Source organism: Mus caroli, chromosome 14, assembly GCF_900094665.2.
Source record: "Mus caroli chromosome 14, CAROLI_EIJ_v1.1, whole genome shotgun sequence".
In the NCBI taxonomy this organism is placed as follows: Eukaryota; Metazoa; Chordata; class Mammalia; order Rodentia; family Muridae; genus Mus; species Mus caroli.
In genome coordinates this window covers 109,911,412-109,927,983 of record NC_034583.1, presented here as the reverse complement: position 1 = coordinate 109,927,983, position 16,572 = coordinate 109,911,412, and the positions used below count along the sequence as shown (strand labels likewise).

General features: G+C 44.8%; 2 pseudogenes; one reads left to right on the top strand and one right to left on the bottom strand.

The window, feature by feature from the left end:
- Nucleotides 1–5,430: 5,430 nt before the first annotated feature.
- On the bottom strand, nucleotides 5,431–5,765 carry LOC110309868 (annotated as a pseudogene).
- A 9,810-nt stretch (nucleotides 5,766–15,575) lies between these two features.
- On the top strand, nucleotides 15,576–16,219 carry LOC115029230 (annotated as a pseudogene).
- Nucleotides 16,220–16,572: the final 353 nt, after the last annotated feature.

Here is a 16,572-nt window from a genome sequence, read left to right as displayed (position 1 = left end):
AGGCTTGAGTGAGTGTCTCCCTTTGGGAGTCTTAGAGTCTTTCACTATCTCGATACCAACTTGCTTTAGTTAGGGTTTCTATTGCTGTGATGAAATATCATGACCAAAAGCAAGTTGGGGAAGAAAGGACTTATTTAGCTTAACACTTCCAGATCACTGTAGAAAATCAGGACAGGCTGGCCGTGGTGACGTATGCCTTTAATCCCAGCACTTGGGAGGCAGAGGCAGGCGGATTTCTGAGTTGGAGGCCAGCACAGGACTTAGGAGAAGGACCTGGAGGCAGGAGCTGATGCAGAGGCCTTGGATGGGTGCTGCTTATGGGTTTGCTCTGCATGGTTTGCCTCGTCTGTCTTGCTCAGTCTACTTTCTTATAGAACCCATGGCCACCAGCCCAGAGATGGCATCACCCACTGTAGGCTAGGGCCACCCCTACCAATTACAGTGTGGAGGCATTTTCTTAATTGAAGTTCCCTCCTCTCAGATGACTCTGGCGTGTGTCAAGTTGACATAAAGCTATCCAGAAGAGTGGCCATTCCAGGAGGTAAGAAGGTCCTGGGGTTGGCTGTGTGGTCCCCTCTTCTCCCTGGAGAACTTCGTGCTTCAGGCTCTGAACAGAGGTAGTCTGCGTTCTGCTCTTTTGCTAACCACAGGGAAACATTTCTTCTCTTAGAGACTGAAGCATCTGCAGTGAGATCCACCCCTTTTCTTATTTTGATGTCTCACTTGTTCTGAAACAGAACAATTTCTATCATGGGGCAAAAAGGCACAAAACCAGATGCAGGTAAAATTTCCCAGAGACCTCTTGACATGGACACATAGCACATTGCATTATGGTCTTTTCTGGTCTCCAGGGTGCAAACGATGCTAGGAGTCAGATCTCATGTGCAGAAGTCAGCCGGTGGCTTCAAACCTTCAGTGGGAACTGCCAAGCATTCTGATCCTCCAGGCACTCATCCAGGCGTCTGGGGGAACGGCTCTGTTCTTATTTGCATATGGAATTCTGGGGGCTGACTCATTCTCTGAGCAGCTCTGAGCTCTCAGCTGGCCTTACTTGTGGTTTGTGCAAACCCAAGCTGAGAAGTTGAGGCCAGGCTCTGATCAAGGGCTGGGCCTAATGCAACCCCAGGGCAGCTGGGTCGCTTGATCTTGTCTCCTGTCTTCCTGCTTTCTTCTCATTGAACTAAACAGCTGGGGGCAGGTGCTCAGTCAGCATCCACAAAGCCACTGCATACATGGAGCATTCCAACACACTAGGAAGGCTAAGCTTTCTGTTTAGAATTCTAGCAAACAAGCTACGAACGTTTAAAAAGACACCCCCCTTCTCTCCGGCTCAGTGAAAGCAAAACCAGGCAGCAAAATCAATAAATCATTAACTTAAAGAACGGCCTTTCGAGGCTCGCTGCCTGGCTTGCTTTGCCAAGTGACAGAAGGGTCACTGACTTCACCGTGGAAAGGAAGTTGATAATGATTTCCCCTAGCATGCAAGCACTCTTGCCGCGCTTGCGCTGACGACGCATGACTTAAAAGCGAGGCTATATTGCCCTCTCGTGGACGCCGCGTGCATAACCTGTGATGCACAAAGCTTTGAGCTACAAATCACAAATACCGACCTACCGGTATATATGAGATACAGAACTCAGGGAGTGTCAGACTGGATTGTTCTAATGCACACACACTGTTCACGAACAAGTGGCACGCCTTAGGACTCGTTCGAGAAAAGCGTATCTAAGTTGCTTTGTCAAATATCAGTACTATGAATGCCCCTTTTAATCTAGCGTATTTCCCCCAAGCTTTCTTACAATGTACAGGACAAACTGCATGTTATGAGATGATGATTCCAAGTTAGTTAGCATATTTGTCACCTCACTTACCTCCTTTTTTTTTTTTCTTCACAAGAACACTTAGTCTCTTAGCAATTTTTGCATATGGAGTGAAGCCTGTGAGTAAGACCAGCCTGGAAGTCTGGAGACATTTCCTTCTGAGGGGGAGGGGGGGGCAGGGGTGGGGTGGTGGTGGTGGGGATTGGGGGATGGGGGGATGGGGGGGTGGGAGGATGGGGGGATGGGGCAGCAGGACCCGAGGCCGAGTGCTGAGCTGCAGGGTTTATTGTCTGAGCTAAAGGGATTCTCCCTACACCACCTGATCTTTACAGCTGTTCTGGGAGTCTCAATTACTTCTGTTTTGACCAAGACAATTTAATTGGGTGTCTGTTGAAGGAAAAGGCCTGGAATCGATAGTGTAGCAAAGCTACCTCAGTGGCTAATTAGTGAACCCGACCTTGGGTTAGCATTGCCCGAGAAAGCTGCCCTCTCTGAACGCCACTAGCAAGTCCCACGTGCTGTCTGCTGTTGATGATCAACGCTGTCCTCCTTACCTAGAAGAATGGCACATTGTAGAGAGACTATCGGTTGTTCATTTAAAATAATCATAGTTTAATTAAACAACCTGAGAGAGGTCAATACTTTGTCCTGATTTGCACTGAAATAATCAGTGTAATAAAACTGGGGATGCCTAAAACCCGGTCCAATTATAAATGCCAAGTGGGGGGACAGTGAGATAGCTCAGTGGGGGGCAGTGAGATGACTCAGTGGGGATAGTGAGATGTCTCAGTGGGGACAGTGAGATAGCTCAGTGGGGGAAACAGTGAGATAGATAACTCAGTAAGGGGGGCAGTAGATAGCTTAGTGGGGGGAATGAGATGTCTCGTGGGGTGGGGTGGGGGCAGTGAGATAGCCCAGTGTGCAAAAATGTGTGTTGTGCAGGCATGGTGCTATGGCTCCATTCCCAGAACGCATGAACGTCGAGAGAACCAGCTCTGTAGCGTTGCCCCGCCCAGCCTATCATAGCCAGAAGAACAGTACAAGAGTGAGTCATTTCTGCACAAAGTGACTTTTTTGTTAAATGGACACACACAGGGCCCCAGAAAGCATTGATCTGGTTTCAGAATTTTGTTATTTTAAGGCAGTTTACAGCAGAGCCAGCATCAGCTATGCATTTGCAGCAGCACAGAATCAGAAGCATAATGAACATGACAGAGGAGGCGTGAAACGTATTCTATGAATACATTTGAAATGTGCTTGATTGAAAGGCAGATCGGACCATCTATCGGCGATGGGAAGTAGTGATCTCTCCCTGACTGTCTCATTAATAAAAGTCTAGAATTGATCTATCTGGGCGGTGAGGGGCATCCAGCCCGGCAGGTTTTTAAAGGTTAGTGTTTTGAGTGGACTGTTGTGATTCTGTTTCTGAGTTTTTGTTAGCCAGTAGGACTATTGTCATGTTAAAGATGGTCTATTATATAACATAAGCCTGTCTGAGACTAAACATGCATAAAATACTCCTAGGTGACAAAGCGTCACTGAGTCACAGCTCATGAATAGCCCTGATTTTACGCCATCAGTCTGCTGTATTTTTGACATGATAGTAATTTAACCTTTTTTAGATTTATTTATTTTATGTGTATGAGTGTTTTTCCCAAGTATATGTGTGTGTGCATGCCATGTGCGTGTCTGGTGCTGATGGGGTCTGGAAAAGGGCATTGGACCCGGAACTGAATTACAGATGATTGTGAGCCACTGTTTGTTGACTGAATTACAGATGATTGTGAGCCACTGTTTGTTGACTGAATTACAGATGATTGTGAGNACTGAATTACAGATGATTGTGAGCCACTGTTTGTTGACTGAATTACAGATGATTGTGAGCCACTGTTTGTTGACTGAATTACAGATGATTGTGAGCCACTGGCTGGAGGAACAGACAGTGCCCTGACCACTGAGCCATCTCTCCACAGACAGTGCCCTGACCACTGAGCCATCTCTCCACAGACAGTGCCCTGACCACTGAGCCGTCTCTCCACAGACAGTGCCCTGACCACTGAGCCATCTCTCCACAGACAGTGCCCTCCCTGACCACTGAGCCATCTCTCCACAGACAGTGCCTGCCCTCCCTGACCACTGAGCCATCTCTCCACAGACAGTGCCCTGACCACTGAGCCATCTCTCCACAGACAGTGCCCTGTTCACTGAGCCGTCTCTGCAGCCCTCACTCTCTCATGTTGTCCTCATGGAGAGTTAAACTACAAGGAAGTGAATGGTGGGGACACATAGAGCTCACACACTTAGAGGCCACATTTAAAACAGAGATAGCGACAGCACGAGACTCCTGACTTTGTTTTGTAATTTGCCACTTGTAGAGGGATGGAGCTGTCTGTTACACGCTTGCCCTGAAACATGAGAGCTTGATCTTCAGAGCACACACATGCAGACACTGGCCATGGCAGCACATGCTTGTTATTCTAGTGCTGGAGGCAGAGACAGGCAGATCCCGAGGGCTCTAGGGCTCACTGGCCAGCCAGCCTGCCTATGTGGCACACTCCAGGCCATCGAGAGGCTGTCTTCAAAATCAAGGTGGCCGGCACTTACGGAATGACACCTGAGGTTGATGTGTGGGTCACACATATATACAGGCACATGCACATACACGCACACACACCCCATAGTAGATATGTCTGTTATGGCTCTAGTTCCCTATGGTTGTAGGTTTTATTAATTAGTAAAGTGGAAATCAGTCTGCAAATTTTGAGCTAATAATTTATCACCGCCGTTAATGTTTGTCACAGATATTAGCAGCATACTTGTTTGAATGTAAGGTGTGTGTAGGGGATAGGGGTGGGAATAGGGTACTTATGGAAGTCAGAGGGCAGCAACAAGCATACTTTACCTACTGAGTCATTCATTCCCACGCCTCTGTGATTTTGTTTCCAATGGACACTCACATGCATATAAAACATATAAAACCAGAAGAAGTCCGCGGGCAAGCACTAAGTCAAATATCAGTCAAATATGTTTGCTGTGGCAGATGGCCACTTCTTGTTTTATACTCCATACATTCTCTGCGTGCGTGTATGTGTGTGAACATGCTTTTACGTGTATATCTATGAGTTTATATCTGTCACCTTGTTGACCTTTTTACAGATTTAAAAACTGGGACAAATGTATACTTTGATACACAGTGTTGCATCTCATTAGTGTCCTTTACTGTGAGATAAGGTCCCACTGTGTAGCCCTGGCTGGTCTTGAACTCACAGAGATTCAGTTGCCTCTGTCTCCCAAGTGCTGCAATTAAAGATTTATTTATTTATTTATTTATTTATTTTCAACACCTAGTATTTTTTTTTTTTTTTTTTTTTTTTTTTTTTTTTTTTGAGAGGGGGTTTTTTTTTTTACCCCGGGGTCCCGGGACTCACTTTGTAGACCAGGCTGGCCTCGAACTCAGAAATCCGCCTGCCTCTGCCTCCCGAGTGCTGGGATTAAAGGCGTGCGCCACCACGCCCGGCTACACCTAGTATTTTATTCAGACAGCAGTCCCGTTACACATGGTCCAAGAACATTCAAATAAGAACTCAAATCAGAAGTTGAAGACTGGTCTTCAAACCTCATAGCCAACGATGCCACGTTTGCCTATGATCTCTCCGATATAAAACCACATCCACACCTCAGTGGCCACCAAACCATTCAGCACAGCTTCCTTAACTGTAAGGTGTTTGAAGTTACCAGTTTTAGCACTTTGAATGATTTTTTTTCACACTCTGAATAGCTGTAGGGATTTCACCAGGGGTTGGGGGAACCAGCTCAACCTTGGCGTAGTGCCAAAATGTGGCCAGTCGAGGCTTCGAGTAAGTCATGGCAGCGGCCACCATCGACGGTGCCTTCTCCGAGAAGTTACGGATGAACTTGGCCATGGTCTAAGGTGGAAGGTATGTCTCCCCGAACCACTGGCTGAATGTTTTATTTATTTATTTTATGCAGGAGTACAATTATAGCTGTCTTCAGATACACCAGAAGAGGGTGTCAGATCCTATTACAGATGGTTGTGAGCCAACATGTGGTTGCTGGGAATTGAACTTAGAACCTCTGGAAGAAGAGTCAGTGCTCTTAGCCACTGAGCCATCTCTCCAGCCTCCAAGTGCTGGAATTAAAGGCATGAACCTCTGTACCTGGTCCTCATTCACATTCATGTAAGCAGTAGAAATAATTATTAGCATCATTCAGCAAGAGGAGGAAAATCAAGACACAGACTAGAGAAGTTAGGTGGTCAGGGTCACCCCCATAGTCAAGTGGGACTGCTGATACTAACACAGTATTGGTAATATGATAGGGGATCCATACGTACTGACAAAGTCAGGATTTGAACAAGAGTGAGATCCAGAGACCTCCTATTACCTTCAAAGCAGAAGGAAGAAGAAGAAAGACAGAGACCAAACAGGAGAAAGGGGACCAGCAAAGGAGGTGAGGCTGAGAAGGGAGTGTGTCGCCCAGTGGAGACCTTGATGTGAGGCGCTAACACAGAGAGCTTCCAGATGGCATTTGCCTGCAGAGAACAGTCTCGAGACTTGGTATTCACACCGATTCCTTCGTGCCTTAGATTCTTCATGATGTGTTTTGGTGTCATGAGAACACAGTAACATCGTCTTACCCATGGAGACGGTGGCTACTAGAGTCTTTGCCAAAGCTGGGGCACTTCCAAGACTCCAGTTCTCTCCTGTCTAGGCAGATGGAAGGGTGGGAGTGAGTATAAACATGGTAAGAGAGAGAATCTTTCTATTTGTTTAGCCTCTGCAAATTTCTATTTTATTGCCAAAGGTTTTTTTTTTTTTTTACTTAAAAATTTCCCACCGAATGAATAATTGTTGGGGTGTTTGGTTAAAAGACAGACAAACAAATCTAAAGTTCGTGATTTTTTTTTTTTTTTTTTTGCCTTTGCCATTATAAATTTGAGATGGTCTCTGAGACAAATAACAGGCCTGGTGGCGTTACATATGTCTGAGCAGTGAGAACACCAGACATGCCCAGAGAGCTGCTTGTTTAGCTAGTGACGTAACAAGCCCGGGCGGCGCTGCCTCTAGGGCTGCACTGCCTCTAGGGTTACACTGCCTCTAGGGCTGCACTGCCTTTTGGAAGCAGCTGTTTTCCAAACCAACCACTTATGTCCACAGTGAAGCTGGAATCTTTCCTCACTTTGCTAGGCTCCTGTGGCTTTGAACTCGGAGGTGGCTGGCTGAAGTGTTCAGCATTTTGAATCCGGGAGTCAGTTTGTTAGAATCCACAATCCCCATATTTTAAGGCAGAGAGAGGAGCCTTTACCCACTGAGCCATTTCGCCCTCATACACTTAAATCCAGCCAGGTCAATGAGCACACTCACAGAAACAGTTAAATCACAAAAGCCGGGATGGGGAGGAACACCTCTGCTTTTCCAGAGGATCCAAGTTCTACTTCCAGCACTCACACGGTAGCTCAACACGGCCTGAACTTCAGTTTTGCCATTGATTTTTATCAGGAGTGTAAGGGAGAAACAGTGCACAGTGTAAACAAATTCACCAGCAGGACCGGTGGTGATGCTCAGCTGCATCTTCTCTTAAGAAGAATCCCAAGGAGTTAGAAGAGAACTATAATGCATGGTTTTCCACGATTTTGCACAAATACTCTGAAAGCAAAGGAACAGAATTAGCAATTCAAATCTAATGATTAAAAAAAGGGGGGGGATGGTACATCCAGACAAGGGGTTTAACTTAGGAATGCAAGGTTGGTTTAACCTAACCCTAACCCTGATGGCTCACCAGTTAAGAGCACAGACTGCTCTTCCAGAGGTCCTGAATTCAATTCCCAGCAACCACATGGTGGCTCACAACCATCTGTAATGAGATCTGACACCTCTTCTGGTGTGTCCGAAAACATCTACAGTGTACTTATGCATAATAAATAAATCTTTGGGCTGGAGCAAAAAGGGGAAAAAAATCAATTACTCATGTTACCTTGGAGGCTGGAGGCATCAGATATCCCTGGAGCTTGTGTTTCAGACAGTTGCAGGCTGCCTCGTGTGGATGCTGGTAACTGAACTCAGGTTCTTTCCAGGAGCAGTGCATGCTTTTAATCACTGAGCCATAACAATAGGGGAGGGGAAGGAGGACGGGGAAGGAGCCCAGGGGAGGATGCAGCACAGAAACCAGCTGTCTGCATATCATGTAGGGGGGTGGAGTGGGGAGAAGAAGGGGGGGGGAAGGAGGATGGGAGCCTCTGGTGGGGAACTCAGAGGCAAACTGTACAACACTGAAGTCTCTCTAATATCAGTAATTCCAGGGTTACAACAGACTGATGGTGGTGTCTGCAGGGTCCTCCAGAAGTGGAGAACCCAAGTCCAGTGAGGAATAGAGTTTTGATGAAGCCATAAAAACAAGTTATTGGGAGAGGGAATTTAGTTTTTCCATAGGAGGGTGTTAGGACATGCATGCACACTCAGTCACGGGACAGAGAGTGACTTCATCAACTATGAACAGAATATGGGAATGGTCTTATAAGATGAAAATGGAACTTAGAGCAATACACCTCATATATTTGCTGTGTTTCCTAGGTGCATCAGGAGGCCACACTGAGCGATTGACCAGGGCCAGTGAGCTGTGGGCCAATAGACCCTCAGGATGTTTGCATAACAAGTCGCAGAGGGGAGAATGTCTCAGAGTACATTCCTGTAGTTAAGCAGACTGTGGTGTCACATGCACAAAACCCAAGCTCAATCAAACAAAACCCTCAACTCCTGTGCCACACAGGAACTGTTTAAAATAGCTGAGACCTGACTGTTGGTGATGGGCTGGAACATGACTGTGTGGTGTGCTCTTACTTTTGGTTTTGATTTATCTTTATTTTACTTAGTTTAGGTTGTGGTTCTTTATTGTCTTAGTTTGGGTTTCATTGCTGTGAAGTGACACCATGACCAAAGCAACTCCTACAAAGACAAAATTTAATTGGGGCTGGCTTACAGTTTCAGAGGTTCAGTCATTGTCATCATGGTGGAAAGCATGGTAGCATCCGGGCAGATGTGGTACTGGAGAAGGAGCAGAGAGTTGTACATTTTGATTAGAAGGCAGATAGAAGAAGACTGTCTTCAATACTGAGCACAGCTTGAACATATATATAACCTCAAAGCCCACCTATACAGTGACATACTTCCTCTAAGGCCACACCTACTCCAAGAAGGCTGCATCCCCTCATAGTGCCACTTCCCATGGGCCAAGCATATTCAAACCACCACATTCCATTCCCTGGCCCCCATAGGCTTGTTCAAACATACAAGTCTATGGGGGCCATACCTAGCCATAGCATAATGCAAAATACATTTAGTCCAACTTCAAAAGTCTCTGTAGTCTACCATAATCTAAATGATATTTAAAAGTCCAAAGTCTCTTCTGAGATTCATGCAGTCTCTTAACTGTAATCCCCTATAAAATAGAAATAAAAATAAAACAAATCACATACTTCTAATATCACAGGATACACATTACCATTCCAAAATGTCACATTGAGGAAATACTGGACCAAAGCAAAACCAAAAGCCAGCTGGGCAAACTCCAAACTCTGCATCTCCAAGCCTGACCTCAAAGCGGTCTTCAGATCTCCAACTCCTTTCATCTTTGTTGACTGCAACAAATTTCTTTCTCCTGGGCTGGTTCTGTTCCTCCCTGTTAACAGCTGTCCTTGGCTGTTGTGTATAGCCCTGGGGATAATTATATTTGATGTTAATTCCATTTTCCTGTGAGTGGTTGTGAACAAGGAATGAGTAAGCACTCAGGTGATTTCCTGTAATCCTGCTTCCCACCTTAATTTGTAAAATAAAGGAGAGCTGATGATTGGGCAGATAAAAGAGAAGGTGGATCGGAAGGTGGGGGAGAAGAAGGAGAAAATGGAAGAGGAAGAGGACGCAGAGGAGGAGGACTAAGAAAAGCGAAGCAGAAGCACATGGCCTGGAGAAACTGCAAGTTCTAAGGGGTCTCATAAGATGTGGAAGATGGTAGTGTAGCAGTAGATCTGCCCAATCTAGGCACACAGCACGTAATCATATTAACTGTGTTGTATTTTCATTGCCGGGGCATATTTGGGGTGGAGAGATTTACCGCAACACTTGGCAAACCCTATGGCTTTGACATCTCTAACATTTTGGGGCATCTAAGGCACCTTCAACTTTACAGCTTCTTGTTCCAATGTCTGGGATCCACACATGATCTTCTGGGCTCCTCTGAAGGGCTTGGGTCACTTCTCTATCTCTGCCCTCTGTAGCACTCCAGGCTCTGGTTGTCTTCTTTCCGTTACTTCTGTTGTTCTTGGTGATCATCCTATGACAGTGGCATATACACTGAGGCCTTTTGCTGCAACTAGGCTTCATCCATAGCCTCTCATAGGCTCTCTTTGTGGTACCAAGCCTCAGTTCCTTTGCATGACCCCTTTAGTCCTGGGCTGTCAACTGCAACTGAGGCTGTACCTTCACTAATGGCCTTCCATGGCCTCTCACAGTGCCGAGCCTCATCCACTCTTCATGACTGCTTTATGCCTTCAAAACCAGTACCACTTGGGTGACTCTTACAGATTATGAAGTTCAGCTGCAGCACTAGGTACAACCTCGGCTATCTCTGGAACATAGTGTCTTTGTGCTCGCAGAAAACACTTCCCAGAAGATTTCACCTCAGTGATGCTGATCTCTTCTTAATCACCTCTAATTTCTTAGCTCCAGCTAACCAGTATCAATTGTCCCAGTAGTCCCTTCTATTCTTTTTTTGTTTGTTTGTTTTTGTTTTTTTTTATGTTAAAGCAACATTTTAATATATGTGGTATTTTTAGAGTATGATATTGAATTTTTGAAATTTAATTTAATTTTATTTTTTACTTATTCATTTTACATCCCACCCACTGCCCCTCCTGGTCATCCCCTCCTACAATCTTTCCCCCTTCTTCTCTGAGTGGGTGAGAGCCCCCTTGGCACTTCAAGTCTCTGTGAGGCTAGGCGCTTTGTTTCCTTTCCCACTGAGGCCAGACAAGGCAGCCTAGTTAGTAGAACATATCCCACATATAGGCAACAGCTTTTGGGATAGCCCCCATTCCAGTTGTTCAGGACCCACATGAAGGTCAAGCTGTACATCTGTTACATATGAGCAGAGGGGCCTAGGTCCAGCTTGTGTATATTCTTTGGTTGGAGGTTCAGTCTCTGAGAGCCCCAACGGTCCAGGTTAGTTGACTCTGTTGGTCTTCCTGTGGAGTTCTCAGAGGACAACATGCTCCTATCTGCAAGCATAACAGAGCATCATTAATAGTGTCAAGGATTGGTGCTTGCCCAAGGGATGGGTCTCAAAGTTGGGCCAGTTATTGGTTTTTCTTCCTTAAGTCTCTGCTCCCTCCCTCATTTCTGCATTACTTGTAGACAGGATACATTTTGGGCTGAAAGTTTTGTTGGTGGGCTGGTGTCTCTATTGCCCCACTGGAGTTCCTGTCTGGCTACAGGAGGTGGCCTCTTCAGGTCCCATATTCCAATGTTGTGAGTCACAGCTAAGGTCAACCCTACTGATTCATGGGCACCTCCCTTATCCCAGGTCTCTATTTCATCCTGGAGATGCCCTCTACTTCCTTGCCCATCTTCAGTTGCAGATTTCCATTCATTTTCATTTCCCCTGGCCTTCTCCACACCTGATCCTGAATCCCCATTCCCCTCCCCATCCCTCTTCCATCCCAGTTCCCTCCTTCCATCTGCCTCTCATGACTATTTTATTCCCCCTTCTTTTTTTTTTTTTTTTAAGATTTATTTATTTATTATATGTAAGTATACTGTAGCTGTCTTCAGACTCACCAGAAGAGGGCATCAGATCTCATTACAGATGGTTATGAAGCCACCATGTGGTTGCTGGGATTTGAACTCAGGACCTTCAGAAGAGCAGTCAGTGCTCTTAACCGCTGAGCCATCTCTCCAGCCCCTATTCCCCCTTCTAAGTGAGATTTAAACATCTTTCTTGGGCCTTCCTTCTTGTTTAGTTTCTTTGGGTCTGTGGAGTGTAACATGGTACCTGTATTTTGTAGCTAATATTCACTTGTAAGTGAGTACATACCATACATGTCCTTTTAGGACTGGGTTATTTCACTCAGAATGATATTCCCAAGGTCCATCCATTTCCCTGGAAAAAATTCACGATGTCCTGTTTTTTCACAGCTAAATAGTATTCCATTGTGTAGTTGTACCACATTTTCTTTATCCGTTCTTCAGTTGAGGGACATCTGGGTTGTTTCCAATTTTTGGCTATTACGAATAAAGTTTCTATGAACCTCAAGCTGTACTCCAGAGCAAGAGTGATAAAAACCATACAGTATTGGTACAGGCACAGATACATTGATCAAAGGAATTGAATCAAAGACCCAGAAATAAACCCACACATCCATGGACACTTGATTTTTGATAAAGAAGCCCAAATCATACAATGGAAAAATGAAAGCATCTTCAACAAAAGGCACTGGACTAACTAGATGTCTGTGTGCAGAATGAATATAGATCCATATTTATCACCCTGCACAAAACTCAAGTCCAAGTGGATCAAGGACCTCAGTAAGAAACCAGATACACTAAGTCTCATAGAAGACAAAGTGGGGAATACAAGTACTGTACAGTGCATTGGTACAGGAAACAAGCTCCTAACAGAACACAATGTCTAAGGCTCTAAGATCAACAATTGACAAATGGGACCTCACGGAACTGCAATGCTTTTGTAAGTCAAAGGACACTGTCAATAAGTTAAAACAGCAGCCTACAGATTGGGAAAGGATCTTCACCAAGCCTACATGTGACACAGGGCTAATATTAAAAACTTATAAAGAACTCAGAACACCAACAACCCAAGTAACCCAATTAAAAAATGGGGCACATAACTAAACAGAGAACTCTCAACAGAGGAATCTTGGATGGCCAAGAAGCACTTAAAGAAATGTTCAACATCCGTAGTCATCAGGGAAATGCAAATCAAACAACTACAGGATTCTATATTACACTTATTGGAATGGCTAAGATGAAAAACTCAAGTGATAGCACATACTGGCAAATATGTGGAGCAAAGGGTACACTCCTCCATTGCTGGTGGGAGTCCAAACTTGTACAACCCCTTTGGAAATAAATTTGAATAGTTCCACCTCAACACCCTGCTATACCACGCCTGGGCATATACTCAAAAGATGTCCCTTCTATTCTTGACTCTAAAGCCAGAGCCATATGGATGAAGCTGCTGAGTTCTGGCGCTTGCTCTGGCTGGAACATGGCCTCATTGTTTATTGCATCATCAGCTTTCTGTTTTCCAACTTCTTCACCCGCTAAGTTTGACTGTCCTGGAACTTGTTCTGTAGAGTGACCTGGAACTCAGAGATCTGCATGCCTCTATCCTCTGTAAAGGTGTGCACCCCGATGCCTAAACGTAGACTTTTCTCTATTTGGAGCTTACTCTGTACCAGTCTAACATTGAACTCAGAGATCTGCTTGCTTGTCTTCTGGGATTAAAGGCATGTACCAGCATACCTGGACCTAGGCCTTTCTTTAGCTTTTCACAAAATCTTATAAATTCTGGGTTGTAGTTCATTCTAGATAAGTTGATAACTGAAAATAACCATCACAATCCACCCCTTGTCCAATTGACACACAATCATATCTCCTTTATGTCCACGTAAAAACAATAGCCAGGTCATAATAACACCTAACATGATATAACCATCCTTTGTCCAACTGAAAACACATGAACAATGAGTTTAGCTGGATAGAATCTTGCCCCAAAGTCACCACTCCATTAATTCCATTTAATAATCTTGAACACAGGATTTAGCTCCATTCCACTTCCTGGTGTGCATTTTTGTTTTTTTTTTTTCAATTTTTTTAATTTATTTTTTAAAAATATTTATTTATTTATTTATCTATTTATTTTACATTGGAGCTGTCTTCAGACATTCCAGAAGAGGGCGTCTGATCTCATTATGGATGGTTGCTCTCTCTGGCCCAGCTTGCTCGTGCCCTGCTCGTTCCAGCCCCTGGTGTGCCTTTAATCTTTGAATCTTACATTTTGTATTTTTCCTTCCTGTACTTGCTATGCTTGATCAAAAAGTTCCTCATGAGAGTGAACCACTGGACAAAGTCTAAACTAGACTTTTTTTTTTTGAGACTTCCTTTGTCAATGCACTTAATCTAAATCTCTTTACCTTACCCCCAGGCAGACTTTTCAGACAAGGGCAAAAGCAACCACAGTCTTCACCAAAATATCACAAGAACAACTCCTAGGCAACGTAACCAAAATCTGATTCCTCTGAAACCTCTTGAGCCAGGCCCCCACTATTCAAATCACCCTTAGCCCCTCTGTCTTCCATGCTTCTCCTAGGATGGCCCAGTAAGCCCCACTTAAAAGCCTTCCATTGCTGTCCTAATCCAAAGGTCCAAAATCTACATCCCTCCAAACAAAAGCAAGGTCAGGCCCATCACAACAACACCCCATCCCTGGGACCAACTTTTCTTTTAGGGTTTCATTGCTGTGAAGAGACACTGTGACTAAGGCAACTCAATTTAATTTAATTTAATTTAGTTATTTAAGTGGGGCCAGCTTACAGTTTCAGAGGTTGAGTCCGTTATCATTATGGTGGAAAGTGTGGCAGCATCCAGCTAGATGCGGCATTGGAGAAGGAGGTGAGATTTCTACATCTTGATCTGAATGCAACCAGGAGGACACTGTCTTCTTCTGCATTGGGTGGAGCTTGATTGAGCACTAGGAAGCCACAGAGCATACCTACACAGTGACACACTTCTTCTAACCAGGTCACACTTCTTCCAACCAGGCCACCCTCCTAATAGTGCCACTTCCCATGGGCCAAGTGTATTCAAATCACCACACTCATACAGAAACTCAAAAGTATGGAGACAGTTTAAAACTAATGGGTTCCTGCCCATTGACCTAAGACTATTGCCCTAAGACTATTGAAGTTTTAGAAGACCAAAGAAAATGTTTATGGCCTTGGTAGAGTTCTCTCTCTCTCTCTCTCTCATCAGTTTTACTTGCAATTTATAGATTTTCTCTTTTGGAGACAGGATTTCACTCCATAGCTCAAGATGGCCTCAAACTGGAAATGCTCCTGTCTCAGACTCTAGAAGACTGTTTATGCCCCACTGTGCCCAGTTCTTTGTCATAGTTTTCTTAAATGAGGCACAAAAATCACAGATTTTTGAAAGGAGTTGATAAATTTGACAGACAAAAATCATTTGCTCTTCGAAAGGTTTTATCAATAACACAAATAGGCAAGCGACAGACTGGGAGGATATATTTATAACCCATTTCTGGCAAAGGACTTGCATCTTGGGTATATAAAGAACACTCATGATTCAACAATATGGGGATTTTAAAGCATCCAATAAAAATGGCCAGATGATTTGAAGAGCTGCTTCATCATCAGACTAAGCGCATGAGAATATGCCAATCTTCAGGCATTCCAGTAAGTTAACAGGACAACCAACACACACTTCCTAGAGTGGTCATAGACAGGTGGTTAGGCTCTGGCGCTACTGGGATGCTCTTACATCACTAGTGGCATGTGAAACCATACAGCCATTCTAGGAAGCAGGGTCCCCTTCTAGGAATTTACCTAAGGAAAATGAAAGGGTTTATGCCTGGGTATTTACATAGTGGCTTTCATTGTGATCATACAATATGGAAACAGCATAAATGCCTATCAAAAGGTGACCAAATTATGTGGTTAAGGACATGAAGATCAAGTCCTTAGAGGAGATCTACCTGTTCTCCCTGCCCATTAAGGAGTCTGAGATCATTGACTTCTTCCTGGGTGCATCCCTAAAGGATGAGGTTCTGAAAATCATGACAGTGCAGAAGCAGACTAGGGTTGGCCAGTGGACCAGGTTCAAGGCTTTTGTCCCTGTTGGGGACTACAATTGTCATGTTGGTCTTGGGGTTAAGTGCTCCACGGAGGTTGCCACTGCCATCTGAGGGGCCATCATCTTGGCCAAGCTTTCCATCATCCCTGTGCAGAGAGGCTACTGGGGGAAAAAGATTGGCAAGCTGCACACTGTTGCTTGCAAGGTGACAGGCCACTGTGACTCTGTGCTGGTGTGTCTCATCCCTGCCCTCAGAGGCCTTGGCATTCAGCCAGAGGCTGCATTGTCATCCTGGGCAACTTTGCCAAGGCCACCTTTGATGTCATCTTCAAGACCTACAGCTACCTGCCCCCCGACCTCTGGAAATAGACTGTCTTCACCAAGTCTCCTTATCAGGAATTCACTGATCATCTTGTGAAAACCCACACTAGAGTTTCTGTTCAGAAGATCCAGGCTCCAGCTATGGCTGGTGTGGGTGTTTTATATAAGAAAAATAAATAAATTCTGGAAAAAAAAAAAGTGGAACAAAAGTTCCTTCAGAGATAGTGGAGGGAGGTGGGAGAAAGGTCACCCAGGGCCTTGATGAAGCCTTTGGGGAGGATGAAATAGATGTTCATTATGTTTCTAAAATGTGTGTGCATGCACATGTGTGTGTGTGTGTGGGAGAAAGGCATGCCCTTCTGTGCACACGTGTGAGTGTTTGCCACAGTGTGTGTGCATGGGGAGGTCATAGGACAACCTTGGGTCACCTTTTCTTCACCAAGGGATGGCAGGCTAGCTAGCCACATGCTTACACCCCCCCCCCACGCACACACCCATGCACACGCACACACATCCCCCCCACACCCACACAC